This window comes from Scylla paramamosain, chromosome 18, assembly GCF_035594125.1.
Source record: "Scylla paramamosain isolate STU-SP2022 chromosome 18, ASM3559412v1, whole genome shotgun sequence".
In the NCBI taxonomy this organism is placed as follows: Eukaryota; Metazoa; Arthropoda; class Malacostraca; order Decapoda; family Portunidae; genus Scylla; species Scylla paramamosain.
The window spans coordinates 23,969,420-23,992,311 of NC_087168.1; the positions used below are offsets into that span (position 1 = coordinate 23,969,420).

Here is a 22,892-nt window from a genome sequence, read left to right on the forward strand (position 1 = left end):
TCACATCTTGCTGTGGAGCAGCCTGCATCTCTGCCATTCAGCAACCTGCGGGACCTGTCTAGGCAGTCAGGCTGGGATGCTGGATGCAACAACAATGACCTCTTCCAAGTGACAGCCTCGGTGGGTCCTTGGCTTCTTGCTGTGTGAACTGATATACCATCCAGTAGTAGCAGTAGTAGTAGTAGCAGTAGCAGTAGTAGTAGCAGTAGTAGTAGTAGTAGTAGTAGTAGCAGTAGTAGTAGTTTTAATTTCTCAAACAACAGTCCCATTGCTTTAATTTCCTGCCTATCTAAAGTTTTTAATCTACCCTTAATAGGAATATTCTTAAACATCTATTACTTCACAGCCTACTTGTATCTGATCGCCAGTATTAGGGTCCATCAAGGCTGCTCCACTGGTCATCTGGCTTTCCTTACTGAGTCTTGGTCATCATACTCTTTTAGAGATTTTGGTGAAACTTTTGCTGTTGCCTTGGATATATGAAAAGCTTCTGATAGTCTGGCACAAAGCTTGCATTTCCAAACTACCCTCCTACAGCTTCTTTCCTTCTCTGTGTAACTTCATGTCAAGTTTCCTTTCTGACCATTCTATTGCTGCTGTGGTAGGCAGTCACTGTTCTTCTCCTAAATCTGTTAACAGTGGTGTTCCTCAGGATTCTATCGTCATTCACTCTCTTCCTATATTCATCAATGATCTTCTAAACCAAACTTGTTGTCCTATCCAATCCTACACTGATTATACTAACCAGCATTTTTCCAGGTCTTTTCATGGACATCCAACCTTTCGGGAGGCAAACAGTTCACACAGGGAAGCCACAGAATACCTCACTTGTAATCTCTCTCTAAAATTTCTGACTGGGGCAGAGCAAACCTGGTATTGTTCAATGCCTCAAAAACTCAATTCCTCCATCTATCAACTCAACACAACCTTCCAGACAACAAGTATCCCCTCTTCTACACTGAACCTCCTCAGTCTGGAAACTGGAAATTTCATATCTCATCTCTAGCTAAAACAGCTTCTATGAAGTTAGGTATTCTGAGATGTCTGCCAGTTTTTCTCACCCCCCCCTCAGCTGCTGACTCTGTACAAGGGCCTTATCCATCCATGTATGACAAATCCATGTATGAAGAGTTTTAAAGAAAGGACTTACTTATTACTGGTTACACTTGCAATAACAAATATCACGTCCAACACCTCACGGTCACTTGATGCAAGTCACTCATTACCCGACCAACTCATCTCAGCTTCAAGACAACTCAATCTGGAAATAACAGATAAAGGAATAGGTTGGGCTTTTAATCTTCAAGGGACACATTAAAAATTCTATGTCAAACCAATAGTAGTGAAGAATTCAGTCCCAGATTAATAGAGAAATGCAAGAGTCAACAGTGAAATGTAAACAGCAGGTAATTGGTGTCATTGTGCCTGCCATTCAGTGGAAGGAGAGGTAAATAAGTTGTCAATGTCCCTCCTACATAAAAAATACATAGAGTACATTTATGCACACTACTGCCTATTAATTTATTCTCCCTCAGCAACACTGGATTATATTTAACACCTGCTCACTAACTACTGTCTGTGAAGTAAATCACTGAAACTAGAAACATCACTTATCATCTCTCTCTCTCTCTCTCTCTCTCTCTCTCTCTCTCTCTCTCTCTCTCTCTCTCTCTCTCTCTCTCTCTCTCTCTCTCTCTCTCTCTCTCTCTCTTTCTCTCTCATCTCTCTCTCTCTCTCTCTCTCTCTCTCTCTCTCTCTCTCTCTCTCTCTCTCTCTCAGAAGTACTTATAGAACACTGTAAATACTAGTAACACCTTGAATTGTTTTGCTTTGATCAATTGTTACGTGATACTGGCTCCACTATTTCAGCTTTTACTGTGTTTTCACTCTTGACACTGTGGGAGCAAAGATTGTCTTCCTTACGATATAGTACACAGTCAATGCCACACACAGCAACACTGTTCTTCTGTTCCTCCAAGCTTTGAGTTTCCTCACTACAGTATCCTTTAGAATAAGCCCCACAAGGATCTTCCTCACCTCTGTCAGCTTGCAGTCTCTCAAAAAAAAGGGCCTCAGTCAAGATTCTCCTCCAGGCCAGGCCACATGCTGCTTCTGTCTCCAAGAACACACCTACTCATTTCACTGATATAAGCAACCTTTTCAAAGTCCCTCAGAGCCTCTTCCATTTCTAACAATAAGCAATATTTAATTGGTTCCTAAACACACACACACACACACACACACACACACACACACACACACACACACACACACACACACACACACACACACCTGCAAGAATTTGTCTTACCCTTAGCCAGTACTCATCTTATACATATAAACAGCAGATAGCACACCTAGAGTGGTCACCACTTCCTGTGAGTGGCAGTGCACAGCTGTTTTCAGTATGAGTGGAAGGTCCACTGTCACATAGTCTTGTGACAGGCTGGGCTGGACACTTGGTGAGCAGTTCTGGAACCTTCAGGGAGGTTTACTGCCAACCTGCACACTGAAAGGAAATGCAGTTTGAGTAAATGTACATATTATTATATAGAGACAAAAACAGTAGTGAGTTATCTAAGGAACTTATGACAGAGATACAGAAGAATTACAAAGATATTACATGGTCCAAGCCTTCAATTCAAAGTAAGTGCTTCAGATCTACACAAACAATTGAGACAGCTTCTAAAATCTACATAAACAATTCATGCAGCTTCTAATTCCATCAGTGAGCGTCATCAACCATTGGTCCCAGGTTAGCTCACAGTCATCCCCAAGTGACGCACACACCTGGCTCACTCAACCCCACATGCTTCATCGCTCTGTCTATCTCACTTGTCCACACCTGGCTCACTCAACCCCACAATTTCCACATTTTTTCCACACCTTCTCCACACTATTTCCACACTTTTCTACACAATTTCCACACATGGCTCACTCAACTCCCACAATTTCCACACTTTTCCACACCTGGCTCACTCCATCCCAGAATTTCCACACTTGGCTCACTCAGTCCCATGTGCTTGATCACTCTGTCTATCTCACTTGTCCACTTAGTTACATAACATTGTAAGCCCTCTCCATTTCTGACAATCCTACTTCCATCACTCTCAACAAGGCTTCACTCAACCCCTCAAAAGCCCAACAACTAGTTTCCAAGCCATTCTTTATTACCATCCTAACACACTTGTTCCCCCAACTGCTACTCCTAATATTCCACACAAACACCTTACTAGTCTCTCATCATCCATTTGCTCTAATCTAGACCCTGCCGAGGTACCCTGCACGAACACCCTCCAAAGCCACCAGCTCCGCCATCATGCCTTCCTTCGCCATCCATCCGACTCTTGCTCCTGCCCTCCACCTCCTGTTGCTGCCACGTCTGGAGTGCGTCAGCCAGCGTCGTGTAGCAGGTGGAATGGCGTCACTGCTGGGCCGTGGTGTCTGGGTGGGGCACAGCGGGAGGCAGGGGATGGGGTAGTCTGGAATGATTTGTTGGTGTTATGGTTGTAGTTGTTTTGTAGAAAGTATAGTTTAATTAGTTTCTTAGTAAATATAATAAAAATATAATAAAAAAATATATAATAAAAATAAAAAGAAGACGACGTAGCAGATCAAAGAAAAGGTGGAAAGATCACATTGGAGAGGACATGAGTGAGAGAGGATTGAGTGGAGAGAAGGTTGGGGACAGAGCCTTGGGGAGAAGACTAGTAAGGAAAAGTGACCCCATATGAATATGGGAGCAGCTGCAGAAGAAGAAAAAGAAGTAAATCTAATAAAATGAAATAGGATAAAAATTAAATACATTGTTAAGAATAGCATATCTCTCTCTCTCTCTCTCTCTCTCTCTCTCTCTCTCTCTCTCTCTCTCTCTCTCTCTCTCTCTCTCTCTCTCACCGATGACTATTTTCCAGCCAGCCAGCTAGCCATTCAACCAACCAGCCAATCAATCAGTCACTCAGTTAGTCAGTCAGTCAGTCAGTCAGTCAGTCAGTCAGTTAGTCAGTCAGCCATTCAACCAGCCAGCTAGCCATTGAACCAACTAGCCAATCAATCAGTCACTCAGCTAGTCAGTCAGTCAGTCAGTCAGTCAGTCAGTCAGCCATTCAACCAGCCAGCTAGCCATTGAACCAACCAGCCAATCAATCAGTCACTCAGCTAGTCAGTCAGTCAGTCAGTCAGTCAGTCAGTCAGTCAGTCAGTCAGTCAGTCAGTCAGTCAGTCAGCCATTCAACCAGCCAGCTAGCCTTTCAACCAACCAGCCAATCAATCAGTCACTCAGCTAGTCAGTCAGTCAGTCAGTCAGTCAGTCAGTCAGTCAGTTAGTCACTCAACCAGCCAGTGAGCCGGCCAGCCAGTCAGTTAGTTCTGTGGGCCTGTGTATGGTTCTGGTGGGCCTCTGTTTGGCTTGTGTTAGATTCAGCTAGGCCTCTGTTTGGTCTGTGTTTGGTCTCTGGGCCATAGATGCAGCAAGACCGGTTGAAAATTCCAAGCACTGACGCACTGCACAGACTACCACCTCATGCCTGCTTGCTGTGAAAGAGTCTGCTGGGACAAATGACCTACACAGTAACTTGTATCAGTCCCACAGTTGTGTTCCTGGAAGCTCAGTGTTATGGATGCAGTGTGACATGCTGACTTAGGCAAGGCCGTCTGTTGTGGCTGCACCTTGCTGTGGCTAAGAAAAGGCTGTGTTTGTTTGAAGTGCTGTACTGGTCATGCTGAGAAATGTACAGGCCACCATTAGTAGTAGAAATGTTGCACTAGAAAGAAATTAGCTGGGAAATGTAATGCATAATTATTGGCAGGGAAAAGATGGTGACAGGGATGCTGGGACGTGCTTCACTGTACACCGTGGTGGCCGCCCCTTGGTGCTTGGCGGTACCTTATAGGGCATCAAGGGGCAGTTATTGCAGTCTCATCTTACAGCAAAACAACTAAAAGGAAAAAAATAGTAATAATAATAATAATAATAAAAAAAATTTTTATCATTATGTCTTGATGAGCACAAATCTTTCCCTGCCAATACATAAACAGCACATTTTTTCACTAAATTTCACCATTGTAGTACACATTTATACTAGTAATGATGACCTGTAGACTTTCCAGGCATGACAACACTTGAAACACAACCATTTTGTTAGCTACAGCATAGAGCAGCCACCAGACAGCCTTCCCCCACGTCAGCATGTCACACACTGAATCTGTCAGTCTGCTTTCAAGAACACATGAGGGACTAACAGGAGTTGCCATGTACTTAATTTCCTGCAGATTCTTTCACACCAAGGAGTAGCAAGTTGGAAGTCTGTGATTGTAACTATCCTGCTCAATTTCAGCTTCTATTCTAATCTCTACTTAATCTCCATATAGTTCCATTTTGGCCATAAGTCACTGTTTACTTAATCAATCCCTCCTAAGACACTGCACTTTTTTCAGATTATAGAGCTGATAGGTCTCGGTAGGGGGTTGAGTGGTGGCTTGAGAGGGCCTTGGTGGGGGCTGACAGGGTTTGGTAGGGCTTGGCAGGGGTGACAGCAAAGGCTTCTGTTTAAAATCTCACATCTCAAGCCACCTCATTACTTGAGAGGTGACAAAGGGCTTGGCAGAGCTTGACAGGGATTGGTAGAGGTGACAGAGGCAGGCAGGAGTGACAGGGGATGACAAGGAACACCTCAAAATTAATGTACACGCATGTACGAGTACAGACCGACTGCCCCTCTAAAAATGCTTCAAACTTTCCTTGTTTTGTATAAGCTTGAGCACCTGGTACACTCACGGGCACACAGCACCCCCGGGCCGTCCACCAACACCTCAGGACTCGGAAAAGGGGCGGTCCCAGGCCGGGATGGAAATAAATAAATAAAAATAAAAGCTGGAACCGGCCTTACCTTTCTTGAGGGCGTCTTCTTTATGTCTGTACATATTTCCACGGTGGCACACGCTACTAGCCGCCCCCTGGACACGCCTCTCGCCACCTCACGCATGTACAGACCGACTGCCCCTCTCTGAAAAGCAACAAATTCAGCCCTATATCAAGTCTGACTCGTGCCTGTTTACATTTCTCTGGGTCTCTGTCAGGGCTCAGGCGTGTAGAATGAAAGAATGATAGAAAACGAAAGATTTTCAGGGGAAACTAGTTATAAGTCTATTATAAAATACCGTGATACAACCACTAATAATGTCTTAATAATGCACTTTTTCCTAACAGTATACTGAGGTCGACAAACTGAAAGGCTTTGGAGTAGTCAACAAAGACTGATTTCACTAATTAATTGCTTGGTATGTCAGTCACTTTGAATCGTCTTTTTGCCTTGTGACTAATTTTTAATGTCTCGGTTAGGTTAGGTTAGGTTAGGTTAGGTTAGGTTAGGTTAGGTTAGGTCAGGTCAGGTTAGGTTAGGTTAGGTTAGGTTAGGTCAGGTTAGGTTAGGTTAGGTTAGGTTAGGTCAGGTCAGGTCAGGTTAGGTTAGGTTAGGTTAGGTTAGGTAAGGTTAGGTTAGGTTAGGTTAGGTTAAAAAAAAAAGAGATTTTTTTTCAGGTGAGGGCCAGTTAGGTTGTTTTTGTGGTACAGATTTAAGGTACAGTGACACATGGTACAGTGGCTTATGGTGAAGGTAGACAAGGCCTTCCTGCACCATTAGCACCATAGAGTACAGTGCTGTCGTACTGTAGCACTGAAATATTAAGCAAACACAAAAAAAAAAAGATATTTTTTTTCAGGTGAGGGCCAGTTAGGTTGTTTTTGTGGTACAGTTTTAAGGTACAGTGACGCATGGTACAGTCGCTTATGGTGAAGGTAGACAAGGCCTTCCTGCACCATTAGCATCATAGGGTACAGTGATGTGGTATTGTAGCACTGAAATATTAAGAACACGAAAAAAAAACGATATATTTTTTTTTAAGTGAGGGCCAGTTAGGTTAAGTTTTTGGGGTACAGTTTAAATGTACAGTGACGCATGGTATAGTGGCTTATGGTGCAGGTAGACAAGGCCTTCCTGCACCATTAGCACCACACAGAGAGAGAGAGAGAGAGAGAGAGAGAGAGAGAGAGAGAGAGAGAGAGAGAGAGAGAGAGAGAGAGAGAGAGAGAGAGAGAGAGAGACTTAAGCAAACCTAACTAACTGAATTAATATAAACCTAACCTGATGGAAAGAAATAAAGAAAAAATAAAAGCTGCAACCGGCCTTACCTTTCTTGAGAAGCGTCTTTTTTATGTTTTTACATATTTCCCTGGTGGCAGACGCTACTAGCCGCCCCCTGGCGACACCCCTCGCCACCTCACACATGTACAGACCGACTGCCGCTTTAAAAAGCAACAAATTCACTCCTATATCAAGTCTGACTGGTGCGTTTGTTTACATTTCTCTGGGTCTCGGTCTGGACTCAGGCCTGCAGGATGGGAGAATGTTAGAAAACGAGAGATTTTCAGGCAAAACTAATATAAGTTAATGTTGTGATACAAAACTACAACCACTAATAATAATATACCTCATGTTTTAATAATGCCAAGACAATACAAGATAAACATTAATGACTTACAATGAAAAACAAGATGGAGATAGACAAATTAGGAAAGAAATAGGTTTCTATAGAGTATTACTGTGTGTGTGTGTGTGTGTGTGTGTGTGTGTGTGTGTGTGTGTGTGTGTCACTAATTTCTATCTCTTTCTCTCTCTCCTGAGAACTATTTCATATTGCTGTACATCAACATGAAATATCACCACACAAGCCTCTCTCTCTTTCTCTGCACCTCACAACACAACACAACACTTTATCACACTAATCAGTAAACAATACCAAAAGCTCCCCTTCTGCAGGCCTGACTCCTCCCTTTCATTCAGACCCTTTCTTTCCCTCTCTCTCAGCTTGCCCGCCTTCGTATCTGCGTCTATATTTACTCTTGATTCAAGTATACAACTCTACACCATACTGACCTATAGGTACAGTGCAAATAGCTTTTCTTCCTCCCTGTTTTTCCTGTCTCTCTGCCTGTCTGCCTCTTTCTCCCTCTCTACTGACTCATGGCTCAAAGATACAAGTCTAATTAAGCTTTGAACCTCTCTGTCTCTACAATATCATAAAACCTCAACACTCCAAACCAAACCAACCCTGCCAACACCTACCTGTCTCTCTGCCTCAGTCAGTCAGTCAGTCAGTCAGTCAGTCAGTCAGTCAGCCATTCAACCAGCCAGCTAGCCATTCAACCAACCAGCCAATCAATCAGTCACTCAGCTAGTCAGTCAGTCAGTCAGTCAGTCAGTCAGTCAGTCAGTCAGTCAGTCAGTCAGCCAGTCAGTCAGCCATTCAACCAGCCAGCTAGCCATTCAACCAACTAGCCAATCAATCAGCAGTCAGTCAGTCAGTCAGTCAGTCAGTCAGTCAGTCAGTCAGTCAGTCAGTCAGTCAGTCAGCCATTCAACCAGCCAGCTAGCCATTCAACCAACCAGCCAATCAATCAGTCACTCAGCTAGTCAGTTAGTCAGTCAGTCAGTCAGTCAGTCAGTCAGTCAGTCTGTCAGTCAGTCAGCCATTCAACCAGCCAGCTAGCCATTCAACCAACCAGCCAATCAATCAGTCACTCAGTTAGTCAGTCAGTCAGTCAGTCAGTCAGTCAGTCAGTCAGTCAGTCAGTCAGTCAGTCAGTCAGTCAGTTAGCCATTCAACTAGCCAGCTAGCCATTCAACCAACCAGCCAATAAATCAGTCACTCAGCTAGTCAGACAGTCAGTCAGTCAGTCAGTCAGTCAGTCAGTCAGTCAGTCAGTCAGTCAGTCAGCCATTCAACCAGCCAGCTAGGCATTCAACCAACCAGCCAATCAATCAGTCACTCAGCTAGTCAGTCAGTCAGTCAGTCAGTCAGTCAGTCAGTCAGTCAGTCAGTCAGTCAGCCAGTCAGTCAGCCATTCAACCAGCCAGCTAGCCATTCAACCAACTAGCCAATCAATCAGTCAGTCAGTCAGTCAGTCAGTCAGTCAGTCAGTCAGTCAGTCAGTCAGTCAGTCAGTCAGTCAGCCATTCAACCAGCCAGCTAGCCATTCAACCAACCAGCCAATCAATCAGTCACTCAGCTAGTCAGTTAGTCAGTCAGTCAGTCAGTCAGTCAGTCAGTCAGTCAGTCAGTCAGTCAGTCAGTCAGTCAGTCAGTCAGTCAGCCATTCAACCAGCCAGCTAGCCATTCAACCAACCAGCCAATCAATCAGTCACTCAGTTAGTCAGTCAGTCAGTCAGTCAGTCAGTCAGTCAGTCAGTCAGTTAGCCATTCAACCAGCCAGCTAGCCATTCAACCAACCAGCCAATCAATCAGTCACTCAGCTAGTCAGTCAGTCAGTCAGTCAGTCAGTCAGTCAGTCAGTCAGTCAGTCAGTCAGTCAGTCAGCCATTCAACCAGCCAGCTAGGCATTCAACCAACCAGCCAATCAATCAGTCACTCAGCTAGTCAGTCAGTCAGTCAGTCAGTCAGTCAGTCAGTCAGTCAGTTAGTCAGTCAGTCAGCCAGTCAGTCAGCCATTCAACCAGCCAGCTAGCCATTCAACCAACTAGCCAATCAATCAGTCACTCAGCTAGTCAGTCAGTCAGTCAGTCAGTCAGTCAGTCAGTCAGTCAGTCAGTCAGTCAGTCAGTCAGTCAGTCAGCCATTCAACCAACCAGCCAATCAATCAGTCACTCAGCTAGTCAGTTAGTCAGTCAGTCAGTCAGTAAGTCAGTCAGTCAGTCAGTCAGTCAGCCATTCAACCAGCCAGCTAGCCATTCAACCAACCAGCCAATCAATCAGTCACTCAGTTAGTCAGTCAGTCAGTCAGTCAGTCAGTCAGTCAGTCAGTCAGTCAGTTAGCCATTCAACCAGCCAGCTAGCCATTCGACAAACCAGCCAATCAATCAGTCACTCAGCTAGTCAGTCAGTCAGTCAGTCAGTCAGTCAGTCAGTCAGTCAGTCAGTCAGTCAGCCATTCAACCAGCCAGCTAGGCATTCAACCAACCAGCCAATCAATCAGTCACTCAGCTAGTCAGTCAGTCAGTCAGTCAGTCAGTCAGTCAGTCAGCCATTCAACCAACCAGCTAGCCACCCAACTAGCTAACCAGCCAGTCAATCAGTCACTCAGCCAGCCAGTCAGTCAGTCAGTCAGTTAGTAAGCCAGCCAGCAAGCCAGCCAGCCAGCCAGTCAGTCAGTCAGTCAGTCAGTCACTCAGCCAGCGAGTCAGCCGGCCAGCCAGTCAGTTAGTTCTGTGGGCCTGTGTATGGTTCTGGTGGGCGTCTGTTTGGTTTGTGTTAGGTTCAGCTAGCCCTCTGTTTGGTCTGTGTTTGGTCTCTGGGCCATAGATGCAGCAAGACCGGTTCAAAATTCCAAGCACTGACGCACTGCACAGACTACCACCTCATGCCTGCTTGGTGTGAAAGAGTCTGCTGGGACAAATGACCTACACAGCAACTTGTATCAGTCCCCCAGATGTGTTCCTGGAAGCTCAGTGTTATGGATGCAGTGTGACATGCTGACTTAGGGAAGGCTGTCTGTCGTGGCTGCACCTTGCTGTGGCTAAGAAAAGGCTGTGTTTGTTTGAAGTGCTGTACTGGTCATGCTGGGAAGTGTACAGGCCACCATTAGTAGTAGAAATGTTGCACTAGAATGAAATTAGTTGGGAAATGTAATGCATAATTATTGGCAGGGAAAAGATGGTGACAGGGATGCTGGGACGTGCTTCACTGTGCACCGTGGTGGCCGCCCCTTGGTGCTTGGCGGTACCTTATAGGGCATCAAGGGGCAGTTATTGTAGTCTCATCTTACAGCAAAACAAGTAAAAGAAAAAAAATAGTAATAATAATAATAATATAAAAAATTTTTTTATCATTGTCTTGATGAGCATAAATCTTTCCCTGCCAATACATATACAGCACATTTTTTCACTAAATTTCACCATTGTAGTACACATTTATACTAGTAATGATGACCTGTAGACTTTCCAGGCATGAAAACACTTGAAACACAACCATTTTGTTAGCTACAGCATAGAGCAGCCACCAGACAGCCTTCCCCCACGTCAGCATGTCACACACTGAATCTGTCAGTCTGCTTTCAAGAACACATGAGGGACTAACAGGAGTTGCCATGTACTTAATTTCCTGCAGATTCTTTCACACCAAGGAGTAGCAAGTTGGAAGTCTGTGATTGTAACTATCCTGCTCAATTTCAGCTTCTATTCTAATCTCTACTTAATCTCCATATAGTTCCATTTTGGCCATAAGTCACTGTTTACTTAATCAATCCCTCCTAAGACACTGCACTTTTTTCAGATTATAGAGCTGATAGGTCTCGGTAGGGGGTTGAGTGGTGGCTTGAGAGGGCCTTGGTGGGGGCTGACAGGGTTTGGTAGGGCTTGGCAGGGGTGACAGCAAAGGCTTCTGTTTAAAATCTCACATCTCAAGCCACCTCATTACTTGAGAGGTGACAAAGGGCTTGGCAGAGCTTGACAGGGATTGGTAGAGGTGACAGAGGCAGGCAGGAGTGACAGGGGATGACAAGGAACACCTCAAAATTAATGTACACGCATGTACGAGTACAGACCGACTGCCCCTCTAAAAATGCTTCAAACTTTCCTTGTTTTGTATAAGCTTGAGCACCTGGTACACTCACGGGCACACAGCACCCCCGGGCCGTCCACCAACACCTCAGGACTCGGGAAAGGGGCGGTCCCAGGCCGGGATGGAAATAAATAAATAAAAATAAAAGCTGGAACCGGCCTTACCTTTCTTGAGGGCGTCTTCTTTATGTCTGTACATATTTCCACGGTGGCACACGCTACTAGCCGCCCCCTGGACACGCCTCTCGCCACCTCACGCATGTACAGACCGACTGCCCCTCTCTGAAAAGCAACAAATTCAGCCCTATATCAAGTCTGACTCGTGCCTGTTTACATTTCTCTGGGTCTCTGTCAGGGCTCAGGCGTGTAGAATGAAAGAATGATAGAAAACGAAAGATTTTCAGGGGAAACTAGTTATAAGTCTATTATAAAATACCGTGATACAACCACTAATAATGTCTTAATAATGCACTTTTTCCTAACAGTATACTGAGGTCGACAAACTGAAAGGCTTTGGAGTAGTCAACAAAGACTGATTTCACTAATTAATTGCTTGGTATGTCAGTCACTTTGAATCGTCTTTTTTGCCTTGTGACTAATTTTTAATGTCTCGGTTAGGTTAGGTTAGGTTAGGTAGGTTAGGTTAGGTTAGGTTAGGTTAGGTTAGGTTAGGTCAGGTCAGGTTAGGTTAGGTTAGGTTAGGTTAGGTCAGGTTAGGTTAGGTTAGGTTAGGTTAGGTCAGGTCAGGTCAGGTTAGGTTAGGTTAGGTTAGGTTAGGTAAGGTTAGGTTAGGTTAGGTTAGGTTAAAAAAAAAAAGATATTTTTTTTCAGGTGAGGGCCAGTTAGGTTGTTTTTGTGGTACAGATTTAAGGTACAGTGACACATGGTACAGTGGCTTATGGTGAAGGTAGACAAGGCCTTCCTGCACCATTAGCACCATAGAGTACAGTGCTGTGGTACTGTAGCACTGAAATATTAAGCAAACACAAAAAAAAAAAGATATTTTTTTTCAGGTGAGGGCCAGTTAGGTTGTTTTTGTGGTACAGTTTTAAGGTACAGTGACGCATGGTACAGTCGCTTATGGTGAAGGTAGACAAGGCCTTCCTGCACCATTAGCATCATAGGGTACAGTGATGTGGTATTGTAGCACTGAAATATTAAGAACACGAAAAAAAAACGATATATTTTTTTTTAAGTGAGGGCCAGTTAGGTTAAGTTTTTGGGGTACAGTTTAAATGTACAGTGACGCATGGTATAGTGGCTTATGGTGCAGGTAGACAAGGCCTTCCTGCACCATTAGCACCACAGAGAGAGAGAGAGAGAGAGAGAGAGAGAGAGAGAGAGAGAGAGAGAGAGAGAGAGAGAGAGAGAGAGAGAGAGAGAGAGAGAGAGAGAGAGAGAGAGAGAGAGAGAGAGAGAGAGAGAGAGAGACTTAAGCAAACCTAACTAACTGAATTAATATAAACCTAACCTGATGGAAAGAAATAAAGAAAAAATAAAAGCTGCAACCGGCCTTACCTTTCTTGAGAAGCGTCTTTTTTATGTTTTTACATATTTCCCTGGTGGCAGACGCTACTAGCCGCCCCCTGGCGACACCCCTCGCCACCTCACACATGTACAGACCGACTGCCGCTTTAAAAAAGCAACAAATTCACTCCTATATCAAGTCTGACTGGTGCGTTTGTTTACATTTCTCTGGGTCTCGGTCTGGACTCAGGCCTGCAGGATGGGAGAATGTTAGAAAACGAGAGATTTTCAGGCAAAACTAATATAAGTTAATGTTGTGATACAAAACTACAACCACTAATAATAATATACCTCATGTTTTAATAATGCCAAGACAATACAAGATAAACATTAATGACTTACAATGAAAAACAAGATGGAGATAGACAAATTAGGAAAGAAATAGGTTTCTATAGAGTATTACTGTGTGTGTGTGTGTGTGTGTGTGTGTGTGTGTGTGTGTCACTAATTTCTATCTCTTTCTCTCTCTCCTGAGAACTATTTCATATTGCTGTACATCAACATGAAATATCACCACACAAGCCTCTCTCTCTTTCTCTGCACCTCACAACACAACACAACACTTTATCACACTAATCAGTAAACAATACCAAAAGCTCCCCTTCTGCAGGCCTGACTCCTCCCTTTCATTCAGACCCTTTCTTTCCCTCTCTCTCAGCTTGCCCGCCTTCGTATCTGCGTCTATATTTACTCTTGATTCAAGTATACAACTCTACACCATACTGACCTATAGGTACAGTGCAAATAGCTTTTCTTCCTCCCTGTTTTTCCTGTCTCTCTGCCTGTCTGCCTCTTTCTCCCTCTCTACTGACTCATGGCTCAAAGATACAAGTCTAATTAAGCTTTGAACCTCTCTGTCTCTACAATATCATAAAACCTCAACACTCCAAACCAAACCAACCCTGCCAACACCTACCTGTCTCTCTGCCTCAGTCAGTCAGTCAGTCAGTCAGTCAGTCAGTCAGTCAGCCATTCAACCAGCCAGCTAGCCATTCAACCAACCAGCCAATCAATCAGTCATTCAGCTAGTCAGTCAGTCAGTCAGTCAGTCAGTCAGTCAGTCAGTCAGCCAGTCAGTCAGCCATTCAACCAGCCAGCTAGCCATTCAACCAACTAGCCAATCAATCAGTCACTCAGCTAGTCAGTCAGTCAGTCAGTCAGTCAGTCAGTCAGTCAGTCAGTCAGTCAGTCAGTCAGCCATTCAACCAGCCAGCTAGCCATTCAACCAACCAGCCAATCAATCAGTCACTCAGCTAGTCAGTTAGTCAGTCAGTCAGTCAGTCAGTCAGTCAGTCAGTCAGTCAGTCAGTCAGTCAGTCAGTCAGTCAGTCAGTCAGCCATTCAACCAGCCAGCTAGCCATTCAACCAACCAGCCAATCAATCAGTCACTCAGTTAGTCAGTCAGTCAGTCAGTCAGTCAGTCAGTCAGTCAGTCAGTCAGTCAGTCAGTCAGTTAGCCATTCAACCAGCCAGCTAGCCATTCAACCAACCAGCCAATCAATCAGTCACTCAGCTAGTCAGTCAGTCAGTCAGTCAGTCAGTCAGTCAGTCAGTCAGTCAGTCAGTCAGTCAGTCAGCCATTCAACCAGCCAGCTAGGCATTCAACCAACCAGCCAATCAATCAGTCACTCAGCTAGTCAGTCAGTCAGTCAGTCAGTCAGTCAGTCAGTCAGTCAGTTAGTCAGTCAGTCAGCCAGTCAGTCAGCCATTCAACCAGCCAGCTAGCCATTCAACCAACTAGCCAATCAATCAGTCACTCAGCTAGTCAGTCAGTCAGTCAGTCAGTCAGTCAGTCAGTCAGTCAGTCAGTCAGTCAGTCAGCCATTCAACCAGCCAGCTAGCCATTCAACCAACCAGCCAATCAATCAGTCACTCAGCTAGTCAGTTAGTCAGTCAGTCAGTCAGTAAGTCAGTCAGTCAGTCAGTCAGTCAGCCATTCAACCAGCCAGCTAGCCATTCAACCAACCAGCCAATCAATCAGTCACTCAGTTAGTCAGTCAGTCAGTCAGTCAGTCAGTCAGTCAGTCAGTCAGTCAGTCAGTCAGTCAGTTAGCCATTCAACCAGCCAGCTAGCCATTCGACAAACCAGCCAATCAATCAGTCACTCAGCTAGTCAGTCAGTCAGTCAGTCAGTCAGTCAGTCAGTCAGTCAGTCAGTCAGTCAGTCAGTCAGCCATTCAACCAGCCAGCTAGGCATTCAACCAACCAGCCAATCAATCAGTCACTCAGCTAGTCAGTCAGTCAGTCAGTCAGTCAGTCAGTCAGTCAGCCATTCAACCAACCAGCTAGCCACCCAACTAGCTAACCAGCCAGTCAATCAGTCACTCAGCCAGCCAGTCAGTCAGTCAGTCAGTTAGTAAGCCAGCCAGCAAGCCAGCCAGCCAGCCAGTCAGTCAGTCAGTCAGTCAGTCACTCAGCCAGCGAGTCAGCCGGCCAGCCAGTCAGTTAGTTCTGTGGGCCTGTGTATGGTTCTGGTGGGCGTCTGTTTGGTTTGTGTTAGGTTCAGCTAGCCCTCTGTTTGGTCTCTGGGCCATAGATGCAGCAAGACCGGTTCAAAATTCCAAGCACTGACGCACTGCACAGACTACCACCTCATGCCTGCTTGGTGTGAAAGAGTCTGCTGGGACAAATGACCTACACAGCAACTTGTATCAGTCCCCCAGATGTGTTCCTGGAAGCTCAGTGTTATGGATGCAGTGTGACATGCTGACTTAGGGAAGGCTGTCTGTCGTGGCTGCACCTTGCTGTGGCTAAGAAAAGGCTGTGTTTGTTTGAAGTGCTGTACTGGTCATGCTGGGAAGTGTACAGGCCACCATTAGTAGTAGAAATGTTGCACTAGAATGAAATTAGTTGGGAAATGTAATGCATAATTATTGGCAGGGAAAAGATGGTGACAGGGATGCTGGGACGTGCTTCACTGTACACCGTGGTGGCCGCCCCTTGGTGCTTGGCGGTACCTTATAGGGCATCAAGGGGCAGTTATTGTAGTCTCATCTTACAGCAAAACAAGTAAAAGAAAAAAAATAGTAATAATAATAATAATAAAAAAATTTTTTTTATCATTGTCTTGATGAGCACAAATCTTTCCCTGCCAATACATAAACAGCACATTTTTTCACTAAATTTCACCATTGTAGTACACATTTATACTAGTAATGATGACCTGTAGACTTTCCAGGCATGACAACACTTGAAACACAACCATTTTGTTAGCTACAGCATAGAGCAGCCACCAGACAGCCTTCCCCCACGTCAGCATGTCACACACTGAATCTGTCAGTCTGCTTTCAAGAACACATGAGGGACTAACAGGAGTTGCCATGTACTTAATTTCCTGCAGATTCTTTCACACCAAGGAGTAGCAAGTTGGAAGTCTGTGATTGTAACTATCCTGCTCAATTTCAGCTTCTATTCTAATCTCTACTTAATCTCCATATAGTTCCATTTTGGCCATAAGTCACTGTTTACTTAATCAATCCCTCCTAAGACACTGCACTTTTTTCAGATTATAGAGCTGATAGGTCTCGGTAGGGGGTTGACAGGCCTTGGTGAAGCTTGAGAGGGCCTTGGTGGGGGCTGACAGGGTTTGGTAGGGCTTGGCAGGGGTGACAGCAAAGGCTTCTGTTTAAAATCTCACATCTCAAGCCACCTCATTACTTGAGAGGTGACAAAGGGCTTGGCAGAGCTTGACAGGGATTGGTAGAGGTGACAGAGGCAGGCAGGAGTGACAGGGGATGACAAGGAACACCTCAAAATTAATGTACACGCATGTACAGACCGACTGCCCCTCTAAAAATGCTTCAAACTTTCCTTGTTTTGTATAAGCTTGAGCACCTGGTACACTCACGGGCACACAGCACCCCCGGGCCGTCCCCCAACACCTTAGGGCCCGGGAAAGGGGCGGTCCCAGGCCGGGATGGAAATAAATAAATAAAAATAAAAGCTGGAACCGGCCTTACCTTTCTTGAGGGCGTCTTCTTTATGTCTGTACATATTTCCATGGTGGCACACGCTACTAGCCGCCCCCTGGACACTCCCCTCGCCACCTCACGCATGTACAGACCGACTGCCCCTCTCTGAAAAGCAACAAATTCAGCCCTATATCAAGTCTGACTCGTGCCTGTTTACATTTCTCTGGGTCTCTGTCAGGGCTCAGGCGTGTATAATGGGAGAATGATAGAAAACGAAAGATTTTCAGGGGAAACTAGTTATAAGTCTATTATAAAATACCGTGATACAACCACTAATAATGTCTTAATAATGCACTTTTTCCTAACAGTATACTGAGGTCGACAAACTGAAAGGCTTTGGAGTAGTCAACAAAGACTGATTTCACTAATGAATTGCTTGGTATGTCAGTCACTTTGAATCGTCTTTTTGCCTTGTGACTAATTCTTAATGTCTCGGTTAGGTTAGGTTAGGTTAGGTAAGGTTAGGTTAGGTTAGGTTAGGTTAGGTTAGGTCAGGTTAGGTTAGGTTAGGTTAGGTTAGGTTAGGTCAGGTTAGGTTAGGTTAGGTTAGGTTAAGTTAGGTTAGGTCAGGTCAGGTCAGGTTAGGTTAGGTTAGGTTAGGTAAGGTTAGGTTAGGTTAGGTTAGGTTAAAAAAAAAAGATATTTTTTTTCAGGTGAGGGCCAGTTAGGTTGTTTTTGTGGTACAGATTTAAGGTACAGTGACACATGGTACAGTGGCTTATGGTGAAGGTAGACAAGGCCTTCCTGCACCATTAGCACCATAGAGTACAGTGCTGTGGTACTGTAGCACTGAAATATTAAGCAAACACAAAAAAAAAAAGATATTTTTTTTCAGGTGAGGGCCAGTTAGGTTGTTTTTGTGGTACAGTTTTAAGGTACAGTGACGCATGGTACAGTCGCTTATGGTGAAGGTAGACAAGGCCTTCCTGCACCATTAGCATCATAGGGTTCAGTGATGTGGTATTGTAGCACTGAAATATTAAGAACACGAAAAAAAACCGATATATTTTTTTTTAAGTAAGGGCCAGTTAGGTTAAGTTTTTTGGGTACAGTTTAAATGTACAGTGACGCATGGTATAGTGGCTTATGGTGCAGGTAGACAAGGCCTTCCTGCACCATTAGCACCACAGAGAGAGAGAGAGAGAGAGAGAGAGAGAGAGAGAGAGAGAGAGAGAGAGAGAGAGAGAGAGAGAGAGAGAGAGAGAGAGAGAGAGAGAGAGAGAGAGACTTAACCAAACCTAACTAACTGAATTAATATAAACCTAACCTGATGGAAAGAAATAAAGAAAAAATAAAAGCTGCAACCGGCCTTACCTTTCTTGAGAAGCGTCTTTTTTATGTTTTTACATATTTCCCTGGTGGCAGACGCTACTAGCCGCCCCCTGGCGACACCCCTCGCCACCTCACACATGTACAGACCGACTGCCGCTTTAAAAAGCAACAAATTCACTCCTATATCAAGTCTGACTGGTGCGTTTGTTTACATTTCTCTGGGTCTCGGTCTGGACTCAGGCCTGCAGGATGGGAGAATGTTAGAAAACGAGAGATTTTCAGGCAAAACTAATATAAGTTAATGTTGTGATACAAAACTACAACCACTAATAATAATATACCTCATGTTTTAATAATGCCAAGACAATACAAGATAAACATTAATGACTTACAATGAAAAACAAGATGGAGATAGACAAATTAGGAAAGAAATAGGTTTCTATAGAGTATTACTGTGTGTGTGTGTGTGTGTGTGTGTGTGTGTGTGTGTGTGTCACTAATTTCTATCTCTTTCTCTCTCTCCTGAGAACTATTTCATATTGCTGTACATCAACATGAAATATCACCACACAAGCCTCTCTCTCTTTCTCTGCACCTCACAACACAACACAACACTTTATCACACTAATCAGTAAACAATACCAAAAGCTCCCCTTCTGCAGGCCTGACTCCTCCCTTTCATTCAGACCCTTTCTTTCCCTCTCTCTCAGCTTGCCCGCCTTCGTATCTGCGTCTATATTTACTCTTGATTCAAGTATACAACTCTACACCATACTGACCTATAGGTACAGTGCAAATAGCTTTTCTTCCTCCCTGTTTTTCCTGTCTCTCTGCCTGTCTGCCTCTTTCTCCCTCTCTACTGACTCATGGCTCAAAGATACAAGTCTAATTAAGCTTTGAACCTCTCTGTCTCTACAATATCATAAAACCTCAACACTCCAAACCAAACCAACCCTGCCAACACCTACCTGTCTCTCTGCCTCAGTCAGTCAGTCAGTCAGTCAGTCAGTCAGTCAGTCAGCCATTCAACCAGCCAGCTAGCCATTCAACCAACCAGCCAATCAATCAGTCACTCAGCTAGTCAGTCAGTCAGTCAGTCAGTCAGTCAGTCAGTCAGTCAGTCAGTCAGCCAGTCAGTCAGCCATTCAACCAGCCAGCTAGCCATTCAACCAACTAGCCAATCAATCAGTCACTCAGCTAGTCAGTCAGTCAGTCAGTCAGTCAGTCAGTCAGTCAGTCAGTCAGTCAGTCAGTCAGCCATTCAACCAGCCAGCTAGCCATTCAACCAACCAGCCAATCAATCAGTCACTCAGCTAGTCAGTTAGTCAGTCAGTCAGTCAGTCAGTCAGTCAGTCAGTCAGTCAGTCAGTCAGTCAGTCAGTCAGCCATTCAACCAGCCAGCTAGCCATTCAACCAACCAGCCAATCAATCAGTCACTCAGTTAGTCAGTCAGTCAGTCAGTCAGTCAGTCAGTCAGTCAGTCAGTCAGTCAGTCAGTCAGTCAGTTAGCCATTCAACCAGCCAGCTAGCCATTCAACCAACCAGCCAATAAATCAGTCACTCAGCTAGTCAGTCAGTCAGTCAGTCAGTCAGTCAGTCAGTCAGTCAGTCAGTCAGTCAGCCATTCAACCAGCCAGCTAGGCATTCAACCAACCAGCCAATCAATCAGTCACTCAGCTAGTCAGTCAGTCAGTCAGTCAGTCAGTCAGTCAGTCAGTCAGTCAGTCAGCCAGTCAGTCAGCCATTCAACCAGCCAGCTAGCCATTCAACCAACTAGCCAATCAATCAGTCACTCAGTCAGTCAGTCAGTCAGTCAGTCAGTCAGTCAGTCAGTCAGTCAGTCAGTCAGTCAGTCAGTCAGCCATTCAACCAGCCAGCTAGCCATTCAACCAACCAGCCAATCAATCAGTCACTCAGCTAGTCAGTTAGTCAGTCAGTCAGTCAGTCAGTCAGTCAGTCAGTCAGTCAGTCAGTCAGTCAGTCAGTCAGTCAGCCATTCAACCAGCCAGCTAGCCATTCAACCAACCAGCCAATCAATCAGTCACTCAGTTAGTCAGTCAGTCAGTCAGTCAGTCAGTCAGTCAGTCAGTCAGTCAGTCAGTTAGCCATTCAACCAGCCAGCTAGCCATTCAACCAACCAGCCAATCAATCAGTCACTCAGCTAGTCAGTCAGTCAGTCAGTCAGTCAGTCAGTCAGTCAGTCAGTCAGTCAGTCAGTCAGTCAGTCAGCCATTCAACCAGCCAGCTAGGCATTCAACCAACCAGCCAATCAATCAGTCACTCAGCTAGTCAGTCAGTCAGTCAGTCAGTCAGTCAGTCAGTCAGTTAGTCAGTCAGTCAGCCAGTCAGTCAGCCATTCAACCAGCCAGCTAGCCATTCAACCAACTAGCCAATCAATCAGTCACTCAGCTAGTCAGTCAGTCAGTCAGTCAGTCAGTCAGTCAGTCAGTCAGTCAGTCAGTCAGTCAGTCAGTCAGTCAGCCATTCAACCAACCAGCCAATCAATCAGTCACTCAGCTAGTCAGTTAGTCAGTCAGTCAGTCAGTAAGTCAGTCAGTCAGTCAGTCAGTCAGCCATTCAACCAGCCAGCTAGCCATTCAACCAACCAGCCAATCAATCAGTCACTCAGTTAGTCAGTCAGTCAGTCAGTCAGTCAGTCAGTCAGTCAGTCAGTCAGTTAGCCATTCAACCAGCCAGCTAGCCATTCGACAAACCAGCCAATCAATCAGTCACTCAGCTAGTCAGTCAGTCAGTTAGTCAGTCAGTCAGTCAGTCAGTCAGTCAGTCAGTCAGTCAGTCAGTCAGTCAGTCAGCCATTCAACCAGCCAGCTAGGCATTCAACCAACCAGCCAATCAATCAGTCACTCAGCTAGTCAGTCAGTCAGTCAGTCAGTCAGTCAGTCAGTCAGCCATTCAACCAACCAGCTAGCCACCCAACTAGCTAACCAGCCAGTCAATCAGTCACTCAGCCAGCCAGTCAGTCAGTCAGTCAGTTAGTAAGCCAGCCAGCAAGCCAGCCAGCCAGCCAGTCAGTCAGTCAGTCAGTCAGTCACTCAGCCAGCGAGTCAGCCGGCCAGCCAGTCAGTTAGTTCTGTGGGCCTGTGTATGGTTCTGGTGGGCGTCTGTTTGGTTTGTGTTAGGTTCAGCTAGCCCTCTGTTTGGTCTCTGGGCCATAGATGCAGCAAGACCGGTTCAAAATTCCAAGCACTGACGCACTGCACAGACTACCACCTCATGCCTGCTTGGTGTGAAAGAGTCTGCTGGGACAAATGACCTACACAGCAACTTGTATCAGTCCCCCAGATGTGTTCCTGGAAGCTCAGTGTTATGGATGCAGTGTGACATGCTGACTTAGGGAAGGCTGTCTGTCGTGGCTGCACCTTGCTGTGGCTAAGAAAAGGCTGTGTTTGTTTGAAGTGCTGTACTGGTCATGCTGGGAAGTGTACAGGCCACCATTAGTAGTAGAAATGTTGCACTAGAATGAAATTAGTTGGGAAATGTAATGCATAATTATTGGCAGGGAAAAGATGGTGACAGGGATGCTGGGACGTGCTTCACTGTACACCGTGGTGGCCGCCCCTTGGTGCTTGGCGGTACCTTATAGGGCATCAAGGGGCAGTTATTGTAGTCTCATCTTACAGCAAAACAAGTAAAAGAAAAAAAATAGTAATAATAATAATAATAAAAATTTTTTTTTATCATTGTCTTGATGAGCACAAATCTTTCCCTGCCAATACATAAACAGCACATTTTTTCACTAAATTTCACCATTGTAGTACACATTTATACTAGTAATGATGACCTGTAGACTTTCCAGGCATGACAACACTTGAAACACAACCATTTTGTTAGCTACAGCATAGAGCAGCCACCAGACAGCCTTCCCCCACGTCAGCATGTCACACACTGAATCTGTCAGTCTGCTTTCAAGAACACATGAGGGACTAACAGGGGTGACAGCAAAGGCTTCTGTTTAAAATCTCACATCTCAAGCCACCTCATTACTTGAGAGGTGACAAAGGGCTTGGCAGAGCTTGACAGGGATTGGTAGAGGTGACAGAGGCAGGCAGGAGTGACAGGGGATGACAAGGAACACCTCAAAATTAATGTACACGCATGTGCAGACCGACTGCCCCTCTAAAAATGCTTCAAACTTTCCTTGTTTTGTATAAGCTTGAGCACCTGGTACACTCACGGGCACACAGCACCCCCGGGCCGTCCCCCAACACCTCAGGGCCCGGGAAACGGGGGTCCCAGGCCGGGATGGAAATAAATAAATAAAAATAAAAGCTGGAACCGGCCTTACCTTTCTTGAGGGCGTCTTCTTTATGTCTGTACATATTTCCATGGTGGCACACGCTACTAGCCGCCCCCTGGACACGGCCCTCGCCACCTCACGCATGTACAGACCGACTGCCCCTCTCTGAAAAGCAACAAATTCAGCCCTATATCAAGTCTGACTCGTGCCTGTTTACATTTCTCTGGGTCTCTGTCAGGGCTCAGGCGTGTAGAATGAGAGAATGATAGAAAACGAAAGATTTTCAGGGGA

At 45.2% G+C, this 22,892-nt stretch overlaps 1 long non-coding RNA gene across 3 annotated transcripts; it reads right to left on the reverse strand.

The window, feature by feature from the left end:
- Positions 1 to 1,209: 1,209 nt before the first annotated feature.
- Positions 1,210 to 17,144, reverse strand: LOC135109349 (uncharacterized). 3 transcript variants are annotated; one of them, XR_010272675.1, is made up of 5 exons: positions 7,190 to 7,204; positions 5,889 to 6,005; positions 3,281 to 3,482; positions 2,358 to 2,509; positions 1,210 to 1,261 (listed from the first exon to the last, which is right to left on the reverse strand). It is a non-coding gene; the product is annotated as an uncharacterized LOC135109349 (long non-coding RNA). The 3 variants fall into 3 exon arrangements; XR_010272673.1 differs by having other exon boundaries at positions 2,358 to 3,482; XR_010272674.1 differs by lacking the exons at positions 5,889 to 6,005; positions 7,190 to 7,204 and adding an exon at positions 17,060 to 17,144 and having other exon boundaries at positions 2,358 to 3,482.
- Between the last annotated feature and the right edge of the window lie 5,748 nt (positions 17,145 to 22,892).